This window comes from Harmonia axyridis, chromosome 5 (assembly GCF_914767665.1).
Source record: "Harmonia axyridis chromosome 5, icHarAxyr1.1, whole genome shotgun sequence".
NCBI classification, from domain to species: Eukaryota; Metazoa; Arthropoda; class Insecta; order Coleoptera; family Coccinellidae; genus Harmonia; species Harmonia axyridis.
Genome location: NC_059505.1, coordinates 16,134,793 through 16,152,614, shown reverse-complemented (window position 1 = coordinate 16,152,614; position 17,822 = coordinate 16,134,793). Strand labels below are relative to the sequence as shown.

General features: G+C 36.8%; 1 protein-coding gene and 1 pseudogene across 4 annotated transcripts in view; one reads left to right on the top strand and one right to left on the bottom strand.

The window, feature by feature from the left end:
• LOC123679837 (rap guanine nucleotide exchange factor 4) overlaps positions 1-17,822 on the top strand; it is a 697,170-nt gene that overhangs the window by 540,620 nt on the left and 138,728 nt on the right. The window lies entirely within an intron of this gene.
• On the bottom strand, positions 9,571-11,545 carry LOC123679845 (annotated as a pseudogene).

The following is a 17,822-nucleotide window of genomic DNA, read 5'->3' as shown; positions in this document are numbered from 1 at the left end:
CATTATTTTTTAACGTAGATTCAATATCTGCCATAAAAAAATGGGGTTCTACTTTGAAAAAATTGATTTTTCACGATTTTGTCATCCCTAACTTTGAAAGCGATTTTTTCACCCCCTGTATCATGAATCGCGATTTCGATTTTCAAAGTGGATACATCAATCTTACATCTTGAAAAATCCCAAAAATGAAAATTTTCCATCCAAAAACCTCGAAGTTATTCTTGTTTCAGCGGAGCTCTATTTTCGATTTTTTTTTCGAATTTTCCCGCTCAGAGAGAATTTTCCAACCAAAACTGAAAAATGTTACACCAAAATAACTTGAAATTTTCTAAGGAATCTATTTATGCAATAAAAAAATGGTGTTCTAATTTGAAAAACGGAAGTTGACGTCATTTCCGGAAAAACCGGAGGTGTTCATGCCTTGAAAATATTTTAGATTTCATCAGCATCGTGAAATACTTATAAGTGCTGAATTTCATGAAAATACGTTCAGTAGTTTTCCGTATAAATATGGGTGAGGTTCCTCGTGAAAGACCCTGTATATTGTATCGATAATTTCTGACACTATCGAAATGTATCGAAATATGTAAGAGTAAAATATCGATATATATCGCTGTGATATTTTGGTGTGACAAAATTCTGTTGATTTGAATAAAGTTTTTCTATCATAGAGGATAATAATAAGATTCAGATGACAAGATTCAGTGGAAAACGACATATTTAGTAGTTTGCTTCCATTTTTATGGAGTATTTTGTCCTCCTGAACATTTATAGGGACATTGATGTTGACGAGGACGCTGTGATCACAAGGTTTTCAAAGGGTTCAAAGTTTTAAAGACCAAATTAGATTTTGTGATGTAGTTGCCAATTATCTTCTTTTTTTCATATTAAACAATCTAATTTTTTTTAAATTTCTACCTGAATGGTTAAAACCCTGATAAGTAAATAATGGCATTATACAACAAATACATAAGGGTACAACTTTTTTTGCGAAATTCGAGGCTTTATTGTAAAAAACTGGTTATACATTTATAATTCAAAGTATTGCCCATCGCTGGTCACTACTTTCTCCCATCTTTCGGACAGCGTACGAATTGAAAAAACTGGTCATCTTTTGAAGCGATCCACGAATCGATTCAAGTTTTTACTTCTTCATAAGATCGGAAGTGTTGGTCAGCCAGGCCGTGTGCTATTAATTGAAACAAGTGATAGTCCGTGGGAGCAACGTCTGGAGAATACGTCGGGTAGGGTTGTGGGGTAGGAATTCCCATTTTAACGTTTCCAAGTATATCTTGACTACTTTCGCAACATGGGGTCGAGCATTGTCATGCAGTAAAATCAATTCATCTTCTCTCTCGTTGTATTGCGACGGTTTGTTTTTCAATGATCGGTACAAACGCATTAATTGCGTTCGATAACGATCGCCTGTGATTCTTTCAGTCATAATACACTACGCCGAGCTGGTCCCACCAAATACTGAGCATGACCTTAGAACCGTGAATATTCGGTTTGGCCGTCGATGTGGAAGCATTGTCAGGATATCCTCATGATTTTATGCGCTTGGGATTATCGTAATGAACCCAGTTTTCGTCTCCAGTCCCAATCCGATGCAGAAACCCCTTCCGTCTTTTTCTTGCAAGCAGCTGTTCACAAGTAAATAAACGTCGTTCAAACACCTCGCGGCTTCAACTCGTACCGCACCCAATTTCCTTGTTTCTGAGTCATTCCTATGACTTTCAGGCGTTTTGAAATGGCTTTTAGTGTCACTCCTATTGATCCTACAATTATTGTTGCGTTTGACATGAGTCTTGATCAATTATTGCCTCCAATTCTGCATCTTCAAAAAACTTCTCTCTTCCACCGCGATGCTGGTCTTCGACATCAAAATCACCATTCTTGAAGCGTTGAAACCACTCATCTATATCTTTATTTATTTAATCAAACGGAACAAGCCATTTTACAGATGTACCAGAAAATAACTAAACCTAGACATAAACAATATCGTTGGTACGTTCTTCCACCAATATCGTTCTCACTATAGGTATTTGATAGCATTCGATGAACCTCAGCCGCGGATTTTTTTATATTTTAATGGAAAATTGAAACCTCCCGCAAATGACGAGAATTTGGCTCGTAAGCTAACATGGTTAATCGTGAATAACTTTATGATGCAGACACAAATCGACTAACATGTCAATGGCGTTATGTTCACAAATACCTAAACTTATTGTATGACATCTACGATATATTTATTTCTACTACCACTTACCGTTACAGCCATCTATTGCAAAACGGCGGACGCAAAGTTGTACGCCTTATATAAATATTCATATGAATATCTAAATATAAATATTTTTGAGAGGTAAGGCTTGATATCGGTATAATCTGGGATTTGGTCCCATAGAAATACTCGAAGCACATAACGGCGAACCCCCTCAAAATTTAAGGCTAGGACCGCCCTTGATTTGTCGTCATGGAAAGTTATTTGCATCAAATATTTTCATGTGAGCAAGGGCGAAACGTTATGTTCTAGGAAAGAAGTCATATAGAATTCTACCCTAGAATCAGCATAGGATACCGAGTGAATCGTCTAAAATCAGCTAACGATACAAGGTTTCCGAAAAAAATCTTTGATTTTCTAGAGGGATACCCAGTGAAGGATCTACCGGCATAGTGACGGGGTCCAAGGGGCGGAGCCCCTTCGGCGAGCAGAGCGAGTATTATATAATAATATCGAGCGCCGATCGCACACACACACACTGGCAGTGTGAACTAGTGAATTGATCCGACTCCGCAACCACGCCGGTGTCGTATGTAGTGTGCATTGAATAGGTACGACACCGCAACGGGTGTCGTAACTACAAAAATCGGATGTGTGCACCGGGCCTTATAGGCTATTAAATCAATAGTACACTAAAATGATCTCGTTGCGCCAAAATAATACTAGATGTCGTTGTGGGAAGTAACTAATATTGAAGGGGGCCAATATACCTGCGGGGGTCACATTACCACCTTCTCCTCTAATATAAAACCTAAATATTCTAGAAACGTCAATTGCCGCGGACGTTGCTAGGCCCGTTGCTACCCAAGGACATCGTAGTATTTTCCTATTGGTCGTTCACGTCGACGTGAATCTGGAAATTCGTCGGGAAATTTCCCAAACTTTATCCGTTCATTCCCAGGTAATCCCGAAAAATCGGGAAACGGGAATATCCGCGGGAGTTAATTCGACATTTTCTCTTTCTTCCCGTACTTTTAGTTTTTCTCGTATCTCTCCCAGAGCCGAGAACACTCGACCGCAAAATCGGTCCAAAGTCGTTCGATTTTCGGTGGGAGGAGCGCTTACGAGTTTAATATAGTATAGATTATATTATAATCAAATATATTTCTCATCTTTTTTTTATGATATATGAAGTGGGTACTCACGACAATAATTTTGAAAGTTATAAATCTTCTGAAAAATCATTATCATAAATAATTCATGAAGAAATCTTTCATTGAAACAAATCATTTCAATAACAAATATAAACGTAATATGTATATATCATATCTCTAAAAAATATATCATTTATCTAAAAATTAACAATGAACAAAATAAAATTTCTCTAACTATAGAAGAAATGTAAAAAATATAAAATTATTTCAAATGTTTTTTTGCTTATCTAAAGTATAAGCATTCATAAATAATATTTGGTTCTTTTTTTTTTGGCGACAGTCTGTTTCTTCTTTGATTGGCGAGGAAGCCAGCCTTGAAAACAATCTTTCTGATGGCACGGAAGTTGCAGGTATGCAAAAGTATTTGCAACTATTTATATAGTGACGGAAATATATTTCTTCGCTCTTCCCAAAACTGCAGTGGATCTTGCTTCCTGTCTATGTAAGGCATCTCTAAATATTGTTTCAAAACAACGGACGCTGCAGAAACAGCAGTCTCGTCTGTGTTATTTTCATTCATTTGGCGGTCGAATAACTCCCATAACTCATCATCATTCCCTGAATTCTGAGATTTCGACTGAACATTAGATATTTTTTCTCTAGGTTTATATTTTTCCTGGTATTTCGCTAATTCTTCTAAAATATATTCTGTAGCTTTCTCAGCATTTCTTTCTGCTCCAAAAGATTTCGTTTTGTAACGTGGGTCAAGCAAGGTAGCTTTTGCAGCCGTTTTGTTACATTCAAAAAAACCCAATCTTTTATTTATTACATCAAGTAACGATTTTTGCAAGTACTTACCTGCTTCAGTATTTGGAGACTTGTTTCTTACACAGTTTTGTAAGCCTCTAATCAATGGAATGATAGACGATAAGGTCGGGAACAATTCTCCCGATAGCGTTGAAGTGATTTTCTCCATTGGTTGTAAAACACTTACGCATTGTAACTTGTAAAACCATTCACTCGAAATCAAATTTGGAGGAGCTGAGTCAGATAAAAGTAATGTAGCAGATAAAGGAATCTTTAACTTCATCAACCTCTCAAACATATAGAATCATTCACTGCCTTTTTCATAGAAGAAGCGTTGTCGGTAACAACAGTTTCCACTTCATCAAATATGTGCCATTCTACCAGAACGATTTTCAATACGTTCGCACTATTCAATGACGTATGTTGTTCACGAAGCTCTGGCGTTGAAAGGACAACGGAATGCTATTTAGCATTCGATATAAAATGAGCGGTTACACTAATGAAGCTCCTTTGACAATCAGAACTCCGAATATCAGTAGTCAAAGCTATATATCAGAAACATTTTTCAAATTCTCTTTCAATTCGACACTATATATTTCATATCTATCGTCAAGCATTCCGCCGGTGATTCTCCATGGGTGAATTGAGTAGCTGATCGGGGTCACTGCCGGTCCCAAGCCCGGATAAAGGAGGAGGGTTCACAAGTGAGGCTAGCAACCTACTTGTGGTAAAAACAATTAATGCTCCTAGGACTAACAATGTTGCCTCGGACAGGATTGATCAATCGGATAACGACACGGCGAGAAAGAGGAGAAAACGATTAAGGAAACTGAATATATTGCGGATAGGATGCTGGAATGTGACATCTTTTAACAAGAAGGATCAAGAGATATTGATAGAGATCAAAAGACACAAAGTTGACATATGTGCTCTTTCGGAAACAAAAAAGAAAGGTTAAGGCAACATCAAATACGAAGACTACATTTTCATATATAGCGGGAAAGGAAAGCACGAAAGAGCTACATCGGGAGTCGGCTTGATGGTACATGGAAAACTCGAAGCGAACATAGAAAATGTCATATATGTCAATGACAGGATACTGCAGGCAATATTTAAATTTCAGGACACGAGTATTACCCATATTATAAGCGTATATGCACCGGATATATCTAAGCCCTCAGAAGAGAAAGATGCCTTCTATGAAGACCTGCAAAGGGTACTCGACGGAATACCAGGAAAGGACGAAATCATGCTGCTCGGAGACTTCAACGCTAGAGTTGGTAACGGTGTGATAAGAGGACTGAAAAACCGATTCAACGAAGAAAACATCAATGAAAATGGAGAACAACTAATTCAAACATGCGCACAAAATGAATTAAGAATAAATAACACATTCTTCCCACACAAACCGCAGCACAGCTTCACGTTCGAAAACTCAAGAGGTCAAAAATCAGTAATAGATTATGTGATAACTAACAAAAACGTCCATCCATCGAAAATACTCGACGTGAGAGTCTTGAGCTCAGCTAACACCATAACCAACCACAACCTCGTCCTAGCGAAAATCAGGAACAAAGTACAAAGAGAGCGTAGAACCCAAGCCATTCAAACTGAAAAGCTTAACATTGAATCGCTGTCAAATGATTCAACAAAAGATCTATATCAGAGGAGACTAGCACTACAGATAAACAACAACAAGATCAGGGAAGCTGATGACGTCGAATCCGCTTGGAAAAAACTGAGGACGAACATCATCACAGCCGCAGAAGAAGCCCTGGGACGAAGGAGAACCACTTCAAACGGTAAAAGACAGACGAAACCCTGGTTTACAGAGGATGTGAAAACGCTAGCTGAAGAAAAACGCACCGCATACCTTCAGTTCAGAAGTAAGAAGCTAACATGCGAAGGGTATAAATTAGTACGAAATAGGGTAAACGAGCAAATACAGGCAATAAAACGAAGCTTCTGGGAAAAATTCTCTTCGGACATGGAGCATGATCTGTATGGAGCACAAAAGAAGGTATGGAACATGCTAAGAAATAGGAAAAAGCCAGTTAACGAACATATACAAATGACAAGGATATCATCGGACACTTGGGAAAGACACTTTCATCAATTATATGGCAAAACCAACAAAGTGGTATGTGAGTATGGGGATGTGGAAGAACATGGGAATTGGTCAATATCCCAAGAGAAAATACGTCAAGCACTCAATGCACTAAAAAATAGAAAATCACCTGGTTTGGACGAGATAACCAATGAAATGCTGAAATACGGAGGGGATGACCTAATTCAGGAGCTGCACACCTTGTTTAACAGAATAATTACCACAGGAAGAATACCAGAACAGTGGAAACAAAGTATTACAATACCCATATTCAAAAAGGGAGAGAGAGCCCTCCCCGAAAACTATCGAGGAATAAGCCTCCTAAGCACAGTATCGAAGCTACTAACAAAAATAATATCAGACGAGGTAGTCTCAACAGGAATATCCGAGGAACAGCAAGGCTTCAGAAAGAACAGATCGACGATAGATGCCATATTTACCATCAGACAGATCACCGAAAAAGCCATAGAATTTAACAAAACGGCCTATATGTGCTTCATTGATCTCACCCAGGCATTCGATAGAGTACGCCTCACGGACATAGTGCGACTACTAAAACAACGAAAAGTAGATACAAACATAATAAGACTCATTAGCGAACTAAATACCAACACCTCAACATTCATCAAGACGGAATCGGGGCTGACGAAGGAAATACCAATCGCGTCAGGGATACGACAGGGAGACAGCCTGAGCCCAATACTTTTTAACGTGGTCATGGACGAGATCATAAGACAGGTTAAGAGCAAGAGTCGAGGATACAGAATGGGAAGAAAAGAAATTAAAATCATGTGCTACGCGGACGACGCTGTGATAATTTCTGAAAATGAGGATGACCTTCAGAGACTTCTCTATGCTTTCGAACGAGCGGCAGACTGTTTCAACATGATTATCTCAACCCAAAAAACCCAATGCCTTTCTGTATCTAAGGAACCGAGAAGATGCAAGCTGGCAGTGTATAATAAGAGTATCGAGCAAGTAATGTCGTACACATACCTTGGCTCTAAAATAACAAGTAGCAGAAATTTAAAAGAAGAGGTGCAGAGCCAAACAACAAAAGCTTCCCTGATATCAGGATACCTACGCGATATAGTATGGAGGAACAAACACTTGAGCACAGCTAGCAAGGTCAGAATTTACAAGACGTGTGTGAGGCCAGTCATGACATACGGCATTGAAACACGAGCCGAAAATGCTCAAACCAAAAGACAACTGAGAACAACGGAAATGCGAGTACTGAGAAGTATAACGGGCTATACATTGTACGACCATAAGAGAAGTGAGGAAATCGGAGAGATCTGTGGACTACAAGACGTGGTGAGATGGGCCAGAATAAGACGAAGACACTGGAGAGACCACGTAGATAGGATGCCCGACAACCGACTACCCAAAATAGCAAAAACAGAAAAGCCCAATACCTCGAGACTCCCAGGAAGACCACCAAAACGATGGTACGAGAGCTGGACGTCGGCATCCCAAGAATGAGGAACATTGCAGAGAACACAGGACTAAGTCCTAACGTAAGATGAAGAAGTCAAGCATTTGAGACAGTTTCTTTCGTGAAGGTAATTCATAATCTTGATTTCATTTTCGAGTATACTTTTTGAAACCCTCGTTTTCAACGATTTGTAATGGTTGCATATCTAACACTATCATATCCATCAGAGCTTCGTCTACTATTTTTGTATTTATTTTTAACAAATCTTATCTTAACAAATAATAAAATAGAAACTTAACTTAAAACGATTTTGAATGAGTTACTCTGCTACTAGGATGGAACCTCTTCTGTAAATTATCTTCAGCCTTCTGAACACCAATTCTTATCAGGAAGCTATAGTACTCCAATCCCCATTCAACGAAGTTGATGTGATAATGCCAGGTATTTCGCAGGTATTCTTTCAGATTCAGGATCCAAAGTGATCTAACATACGTACTATCCCAAATTCTGTATCTCAAGGAAGGTTTCTGTTGTTCCTTAACAAACTCAATCACATTTTCATAGGTAGGTATCCCATTACCCCTAATAGTCATTTCAAACGATCTCACTGTATCAGAATCAAGCTTAGAAAGGGCCTGATGCATTAAAATGAAGTCCGATATATCATCTAATTTGAGCTTTTTCAAAGCATGTACCGCACAATCAAATTTTTCCAAAAATATATTGAGACCCTTAGATGACTCACCCTGTATCGATTTGAACTCTAAAATTTGGCATAGATAATTAGTTGCAAGAGCGCGCTTATCCTGATATTTTTCCACAAGCGAATTCCAGATGATTTCATAATTTTCTCCAGTAGGAGCTAATGAAGAACAAATAGTCAACGCAGATCCTTTCAATCGACCTACTAAATAATTCACTTTATCAGTATCCGTAAGTAACTTATTTTCATGTATCAAACTCTTGAATATTGAATAAAAGGTTTCCCATTCTCTAATATTTCCCGAAAATTCCGGCAATCCAATCTTCGGTAGTGTAGGAAGATTACTCAATTAATTGATTTATCGTGTGGTCTAGAAACATGATGAATAAATTTATTTTATAATACGTGCAAATATTCGATGCAGGAGTATTGGAGCGGTTCATCTGTCTTCCAACAATTCTTGGCATTTGCAGTATACCATCATTTTCTTCGAGCAACACTTTTGCCGCATCATAAAGATGAAGGAATCTTTGTCAACGTTCCTTCTTAAAAGTTGCAATGCGTTGATAATATTATCCACATGGTTTAATGCTATCATTACGTCAGTGTTAGTTGATTGCAGTTGTTTTGATAATGTATGACTCATGATTTTTTGAATAATCACCAGGCGCATAACAAAATTCCAAGATCTAAGTGTGTTAAGCATTTGAAGAGCTTGTTGCGTAGTTTCTTTATTGCGTCTATACCTTTTCAACTTCAAATTGAGACTAATCACATTCAATTTGAGATTGAACAACTTCAAAATGAGAATAAACAACTTCAAAATGGTTAGCACAATCAAATTGGGAATAAACACCTTCAAAATGAGAATAAACAACTTCAAAATGGTTAACACAATCAAATTAGGAATAAACACATTCAAATTGGCACTAAACAATTTCATATTGGGAAATGACATAAAAATTTCAATTTGATACCTACTTCAAAAGTATTGTAGTACATATATATTATAGGTATTAAGAATGGAGATTGTAAACTTTTGTATTGAGATTAAATAACTCCAAATGAGAAAGAAATGTATTGTATATTATGGGTAGAACTCAAAGTTTATGTACATTAACTTAATCTTACACTAATAATATGAAAAATTTTTTCGAAAAATATGGAAATCAGTACCGAAAATTTTTTCTTATATACATATATTTTATAATAAAAAAATTACACAACCATATCGACTAAGTTCAAAACATCCGGAAAATATCTCTGTATGTGCGCCACATATCTCGCACAGTTATTGATATTTATTATGTTTATATTATCACGCAAAATAATTTCCAATTCACGCAAGCGATACTGGTTTTGAGGAAGATTTGTCCTTTCTTCGCCAGCCAAAATCTGTTGCAACCTTAGAGACATCGCTCTTTTAACTGCAGCTTTGAAACTTGACCATGCAAATTCTATAGGGTTCAGCATTGGACTATAAGGACTGAGCCTGAGAAGAAGATGGTCTTGAAATTCTGGTTCCTGGAAGACCTCTTCTAAGCCTGCATGGCAAGGAGCATTATCAACTACTAATACAACACGAGTTTGATAAATATTATAAGCAGCTCGTAAGCAGTTTCGCACGAATTCTTTTGCTTCTTCCCTTCTGAATGCACCCCTTCTTATTTCATGATGTATCAATCCCATGTTTCCTATACATCCAATGATATGAACATTAGCCCCACGACAGCCTGCTGAAATGTATCGACATCTGGTCCCTTTCTTAGATCGCCCTTGCCGTCGTGATATAAACAAATTAAAATTTGTTTCATCAAGATATGTTACTGGTATATTTTCTGATTGATAATTTAGAAGCTGTTGTACATATTCTTTTCTTCGTAATTTTGTTTCACCACTATTCAATCTTTCAGGTTCTCTGCGTACATCTTTCAAAGTGTACAGCAATCCATCCAAATGTTTCCGCAAACACTCAGACGATACAATAATTTGGTGAACTTTTGTCTGAGTTCTTTCAGCGTGATTTTATTATTTTCCTCCACATATTGCACTATAAATTCGCGATGTTCTTCTGTAATTTTTGTTCTCCTTTTTCCTCCACGTTGCATGGGTATTCTATCCTGATTTTTCACCCAGCGGTAAGCCGTCGAACGCTTCACTCCAATATTATTGGCCAATTCTCTCCAATCTCCATTATTATTATAAACTGCACAAATCTGCTTTTTGATATTCGCTGCTTCTGTTTGTTTTATATAACTTGGCATATTGATATTATGTATATAAGAGCACTTATAAATTATCTGACCGGTACCTATATTATTTGACAATTCCTTTGAAGTATCAAATTTAAATATAAATGTCATTTCTCAATTTGAAATTGTTTAGTCCCAATTTGAATGTGTTTATTCCCAATTTGATTGTGTTAACCATTTTGAAGTTGTTTATTCTCATTTTGAATGTGTTTATTCCCAATTTAAATGTGATTAGTCCCAATTTGGAGTTGAAAAGGTATAGATTGGAGTTCTTCCAGAGCATTCACAATCGCTGAATGAATATCCATGAATCTGATGACAGCTTTATGTTTGTGAACCCACCGTTTTTCGCACATTGCTAATAGGCTTTATTGATGATCTGTCGTAAGTACTCCCAAATTTTGTCTTTCAAAATGGCAGTGCTTTGAGCAGAATATCTAAAGTACGAACCAACAGACTGCCACGATTCCAACGCAATTTCTCACTTCTTTTTCTGAGCATGAGTCGGCAATAGCAAGGTTGAGTGAGTGAGCACTACAATGTACATAAAGAGCAAGGGGGCTTTCTTGACGAATGTAGGCTTGGGCATCCTGCAAATCTCCACTCATAGCTGCAGCACCATCATAACCTTGACAACATTCAAGTCCATGCTGTTTAAGTGGTGTTATTATGAGATTGGCAAGACCAGGTCCTGTCATGTCAACAGTTGGAATGAACTCAAAAAACATCTCCTTAACTTTGTGATGTTTAACATCTTTCGAATCAACATATACGAAGCACAGCGAAACTTACTCTATTCGAGCAATGTCAGTCGTCTCGTTTAGCTTTCTTCACTTAATTCATTATCTTATGTTGAATAATTTCACCACATATTCCTATTATTTCATTTTGGATCTGGGGACTCGTATCAAAAGCATTCCTTTGAGAAGTGGCTAAATACTCCGAAAGATCTTTATCTCCAGATTCAGCTGCGTAACGCAACAGTGCTCGAAAATTACCATCATTCTGAAGTTCAGACTCTGGTGTGATAAAGATTAGTCCCAAATCAGTTTTACCTCTTGAGGGTATTCCTTGTTTACCGCGAAAAATTTGCCTTTCAGATTGGGATTAATTTCTTTCGATTTTCTTGTTGCTGTCTCTTTCTTTCAGAAGACAGCTCCTCATCGACTGCACAAGCCCGAGAAGACATTACTTTTAGGAAGTTATCCGCCAGTTCCGAATTCTGTTTATTGTATGCTAAATTTGCATGAGTTTCAAATATTTATAGTGCATTTTTGCACTTACAAAAAGGTTCACTCACAAGTTGGCCGGCACGCTGATTGCCTCCCTTACCTTCATCAAGCGAACGTTTCATTACGACGCAAATTCTACCGAATGTTCCACTTTCATATTGAGAATATGGAAATCTTTCTATCCATTTCAGTTGAAAGAGCAAATTTCGTTTTGTAGAAGTAGAAAACTCATAATCTTTAGATGGAGTCCAAGGCTCTTTCGAAAGTTGTAACTTCAAATAATCCTCCATGATATTATATTGATTCGCATGAAGATGACTTAACGGGTGGACTAGTGCTACTGCTAGTTCCAGGCCTAAAGTATGCTTGGTAGAAGTGGGCTTGATACTAGAGAGCGGCAGCATCACCACCGACTCGCTCTCGACTTTTAATACTTTAAAAGTCGAAGGTTCGCTTGACATCACAATTTCATTGCCGGCATGATAACTAGTTGTTGGTCTTGATCCCAAACATCCTTCTTTACAGGAAGCCGTTCGATCACAGCACCTTTTCCAGTAGTCGATACCTTTGAGCTTATCCTCTTTTCTTTTGGATTTTTCCATTTTATCGTTCCCTTAAGTAAAAATATAAAACAAAATGACTGATCGTTAGTCCAGTCAATAGGTGTTTTTCCTAGGAAAGTTTTGGGGAAATTTTGATCTTTGATTTTATATGTTTTTTGAGGAGCTTAATCCGAATCTGGGCTTTACCACCTATCGTGAAAATTGAAGAAAAAAAGGTAAAATGGTCTAGAAGTTTTCTCAAATAATAGTGTGATTCGTGTTTAACAGGAGGCAACTCAAATATTAATTTTACATGTGTATGAATGATTAATCTTTTGTTTTCTTATCTTTCTTTCAATAGTGACCATGCTAAAGAAGCTGCTGAGGTGACATCTATTGATCGTATTAACTCTGCAGCTTCCGATTTCAAACAAGATTTCAAATTATTGAATTTTCGAAGATCTGAAAGTTGAGAGTTCGAATGAATTAATGAATTGAAGGTATCGTAAAAAGTTAACCATTTCGTATAAGAAACCTGGAAATTTGGTAAGGTTAAATGAGGTAGCTTTACTGAACTTATTGGATTGTTCGAATAAACAGAACCGTTTTCTGAACGACATGTTCTAAGAGAAAATTTAGAAATTAATAATTATTGTGCTTCTAAGTCGAAATAAGTATCCTCAAAATATGCTCGCTCGTCTTCTTCTATCTTTCCGATTTCTAACTCAATACTACCTTGTATTTGATCGAAATTATAGTAAAGTATTTTCAGTTTTTCTGATGTTCTATTGATTTTATGAATGTCCAATTTACAACTTTCATCCGAAAGACTTGTTAGGAAATTGCTGAATCGTGTTAATTGACCTTTAATTTGAGCTCTTTCAAGTTTTAATGCTTAACCATTTTGATTTAATTAGGTATTCGCAAATATATACACTATACTTTGTCAGAAAAATTATCAAAAATAGGAAATTAATTCAATTTATTCAATCAGATCTCCATACAATATTTCCTACAATTAATAATATTTGAGAGTCTCTAGGAGTTCGATTAACCAAGGAATGATAATCTCTGCGGGCTGCTGTATTTGGATTTCACCAAACAGTGTTACTGCTTCGCACACCACTTGTTCTGGTGTTAAATCTCTATTATTGAACCAGGATTTTGCATCGCCACGAATATACGGCGGAATATCATGTTCATACGTTTGGATCTGATCATTGAACATAACAAAGGACCAAAATTTTGGCAAATTTCCATGAACTTCGGTAGTCAATAACTGTCCTGGATTTCCTTTGACATCATAGGTTACATTATCAATTAATTTTGTCAGTTTGCGTCCAATCCTGGAAAGATACGCTTTCACTCTTAGGAAATCTATTCTGATCTGTATTGTCATACTTCGGAGGTATAACATCATCCGGATTCACCAGGATGGGATTAATTTCGTCTTCGAACTGAGCTCCTGGAATATTATTCAACCCTACGTACAACATTCTTAGCTGTAGTAGAGTATTAGGGTCAGACATTAGGGTAACATTTCTAATGTAGGTAAGGTCCTAATGTATAATAATATATAATGAAGGATAGTGGATGACTTACTGTTTTCTTTGTTTGATTCTTGATGTTGTATTCAGTCACTTGTTTGCTTGATGTATTTTCACGGATTCATCCGGATTCAGCTAACGAATGACCAAAAATGTATTTGATCACTTGTTTGCTTGGTGTATTTTCACTGATTCGTGGTAATCCGGCTCGAAGGACCATGAACAGTTTTGTATGCTTGCTTGATTGTGGTTAAAGAAAAATTAATGATATTTACTTTTTTAATATGTTGAGTCAGAGAACGCAAACACTGTATAAACGGTAATAGTTATAATAGTAATAAATAATGAATACTGAAAACTTGTTTAATTAAAAATTAATTATGGAGGCATTCTCAAGAGGTGAGAGCATGATGCGGGTAAGCATCGTTAAGGAATTTCTCTTTGGATCAACATCCAAAGAGAAATTCTTCCTGTGTAAGTCTTAACACTGATCGTCATCGAAAGACTTGATTTGAAATGCAAGCTGGGGATGCTTGTATCTGGTGGAAGATTCGTCGTAGTCAAGAGATTCTCTGACTAATCGGTTGGGGTGTTTTATCCACTTCCCAAAAGTTTTGAGAGCGATTTCATGAAGAAATTTCAGTGGTGGTAGGTTCGCCTCGCGACTAAGCTGGGTATTGCGAACAAACCAGGGCGCGTTGAAAGCAATCACGTAGTTTTGCTATTTTGACAGTTTTGAATTTTCATTTGAAATTCAACTTTCACTCTTGGAATGTTTTGGGGGAATTGTTAGATTCCGTACAAACTAAAACAGACAAGGGCGCGATTAGGCTCGATTTTTTGGGATTAATATGGAGTTTAATAAAAGATTCACGAGAGACAACTTTTATTTTCATTTTTCCAAAATTCAAAAAGTGTCTGAAAACACCAAAATCTATTTTATTATAGGTAATCTTATCATTATTAAATAATGGATAAGAAACAAATTCAGATCTGATATTATTTTTCAACTTTGGATCTAAAGCTGTATCTGACACACTATGAACTCTGGCGACTTTAACAGTGTAACCAAAGTCATCAGTTACTGTAATTTCACGAAAAATAGATTTTAATTTACCAACTATTATGTCAAAAGAAATATCCAAATTTTGAATATAGGTTTTGGCGAATTCTATGATAGAGAGCAGATCACCATTGATAAGAGAGCACGCAGCCTGAGCCTCATCCGGGTGAAAACCAAAATAAATTTGACTGCCATCAGCGAACAAATGATATCGACAGCTATTGACAGAACTCACGAAATCCGCAGTGTAAATTAGAAAAAGGAGTTTTATTGATCCCTGGAGGACTCCCTTGTTTATCCGAGCAAGTGATGATCCCTTTCTCCAACTCTAACATATTGACTTCGGCCATCCAAAAAAGATCTGAAAAATTTGAGAGGTATACTGGAAAGTCTATAATATTCTAATTTGGCATAAAGGAGTCCATGGATGATAGTATCGAAAGTAGTGATGGGACGAGTCGTATAATTCTTAACTCGATCTACTCGAGTTGAATTGATGGCCAACTTGGTTTGAAAGTCGAGTTGACTCGAGTCTGCCGCAACCGAGTCCAACTCGGATAACTCGATGCGTTCACCACATCGAGTTCACCGTCTACGTCGACCGAGTTGAACTCGGTTGAACCGAGTTCAGTTCGGTGAAGGAAGGTTCAACTCGGCGGTCGACGCGAAGAGCATTCACCGTCTCGATTCGTTTGACGGCTCAAGTGTCTCATAATTTAATTTAAAATTATATTATAATCAAATATATTTCTCATCTTTTTTTTATGATATATGAAGTGGGTACTCACGACAATAATTTTGAAAGTTATAAATCTTCTGAAAAATCATTATCATAAATAATTCACGAAGAAATCTTTCATTGAAACAAATCATTTCAATAACAAATATAAACGTAATATGTATATATCATATCTCTAAAAAATATATCATTTATCTAAAAATTAACAATGAACAAAATAAAATTTCTCTAACTATAGAAGAAATGTAAAAAATATAAAATTATTTCAAATGTTTTTTTGCTTATCTAAAGTATAAGCATTCATAAATAATATTTGGTTCTTTTTTTTTTTTGGCGACAGTCTGTTTCTTCTTTGATTGGCGAGGAAGCCAGCCTTGAAAACAATCTTTCTGATGGCACGGAAGTTGCAGGTATGCAAAAGTATTTGCAACTATTTATATAGTGACGGAAATATATTTCTTCGCTCTTCCCAAAACTGCAGTGGATCTTGCTTCCTGTCTATGTAAGGCATCTCTAAATATTGTTTCAAAACAACGGACGCTGCAGAAACAGCAGTCTCGTCTGTGTTATTTTCATTCATTTGGCGGTCGAATAACTCCCATAACTCATCATCATTCCCTGAATTCTGAGATTTCGACTGAACATTAGATATTTTTTCTCTAGGTTTATGTTTTTCCTGGTATTTCGCTAATTCTTCTAAAATATATTCTGTAGCTTTCTCAGCATTTCTTTCTGCTCCAAAAGATTTCGTTTTGTAACGTGGGTCAAGCAAGGTAGCTTTTGCAGCCGTTTTGTTACATTCAAAAAAACCCAATCTTTTATTTATTACATCAAGTAACGATTTTTGCAAGTACTTACCTGCTTCAGTATTTGGAGACTTGTTTCTTACACAGTTTTGTAAGCCTCTAATCAATGGAATGATAGACGATAAGGTCGGGAACAATTCTCCCGATAGCGTTGAAGTGATTTTCTCCATTGGTTGTAAAACACTTACGCATTGTAACTTGTAAAACCATTCACTCGAAATCAAATTTGGAGGAGCTGAGTCAGATAAAAGTAATGTAGCAGATAAAGGAATCTTTAACTTCATCAACCTCTCAAACATATAGAATCATTCACTGCCTTTTTCATAGAAGAAGCGTTGTCGGTAACAACAGTTTCCACTTCATCAAATATGTGCCATTCTACCAGAACGATTTTCAATACGTTCGCACTATTCAATGACGTATGTTGTTCACGAAGCTCTGGCGTTGAAAGGACAACGGAATGCTATTTAGCATTCGATATAAAATGAGCGGTTACACTAATGAAGCTCCTTTGACAATCAGAACTCCAAATATCAGTAGTCAAAGCTATATCTCAGAAACATTTTTCAAATTTTCTTTCAATTCGACACTACATATTTCATATCTATCGTCAAGCATTTGAGACAGTTTCTTTCGTGAAGGTAATTCATAATCTTGATTTCATTTTCGAGTATACTTTTTGAAACCCTCGGTTTCAACGATTTGTAATGGTTGCATATCTAACACTATCATATCCATCAGAGCTTCGTCTACTATTTTTGTATTTATTTTGGTTGGGGCAATTAACCGTATGCCCATCGCTAATCGAAAGCCTTAGTAAAATCCAGGAGAACCTGAGCAGTAACAAGACCACCATCCCAATCTTTCAGAACATCATCCAGTATGTGAGCGAGCGCAGAAGGTACACTGTGCCTACTCCAGATTGGTGGGCCGGTAGGACATTATGAGATGTGCTGTACTCATAGGTTAACAGGCATCTCATTGTGTATACCTATGTTATTAAGCAAGAGTGTGATGTCTAGGTATCCTCTATCCAAAATAAAAATATCACCTTCCTGAAACCATTTCCTTAAAAGATTTCTATCGTCTTCGAACTCATGGCGTAACATTTCCGCATCGTTATTATGAGAGACTGAAAAATATGGGCCTTGTATTTCCAAAATGAAACCATCGGGGGCAACAATCACAGCTGGTTTAACCAAATGACGTCC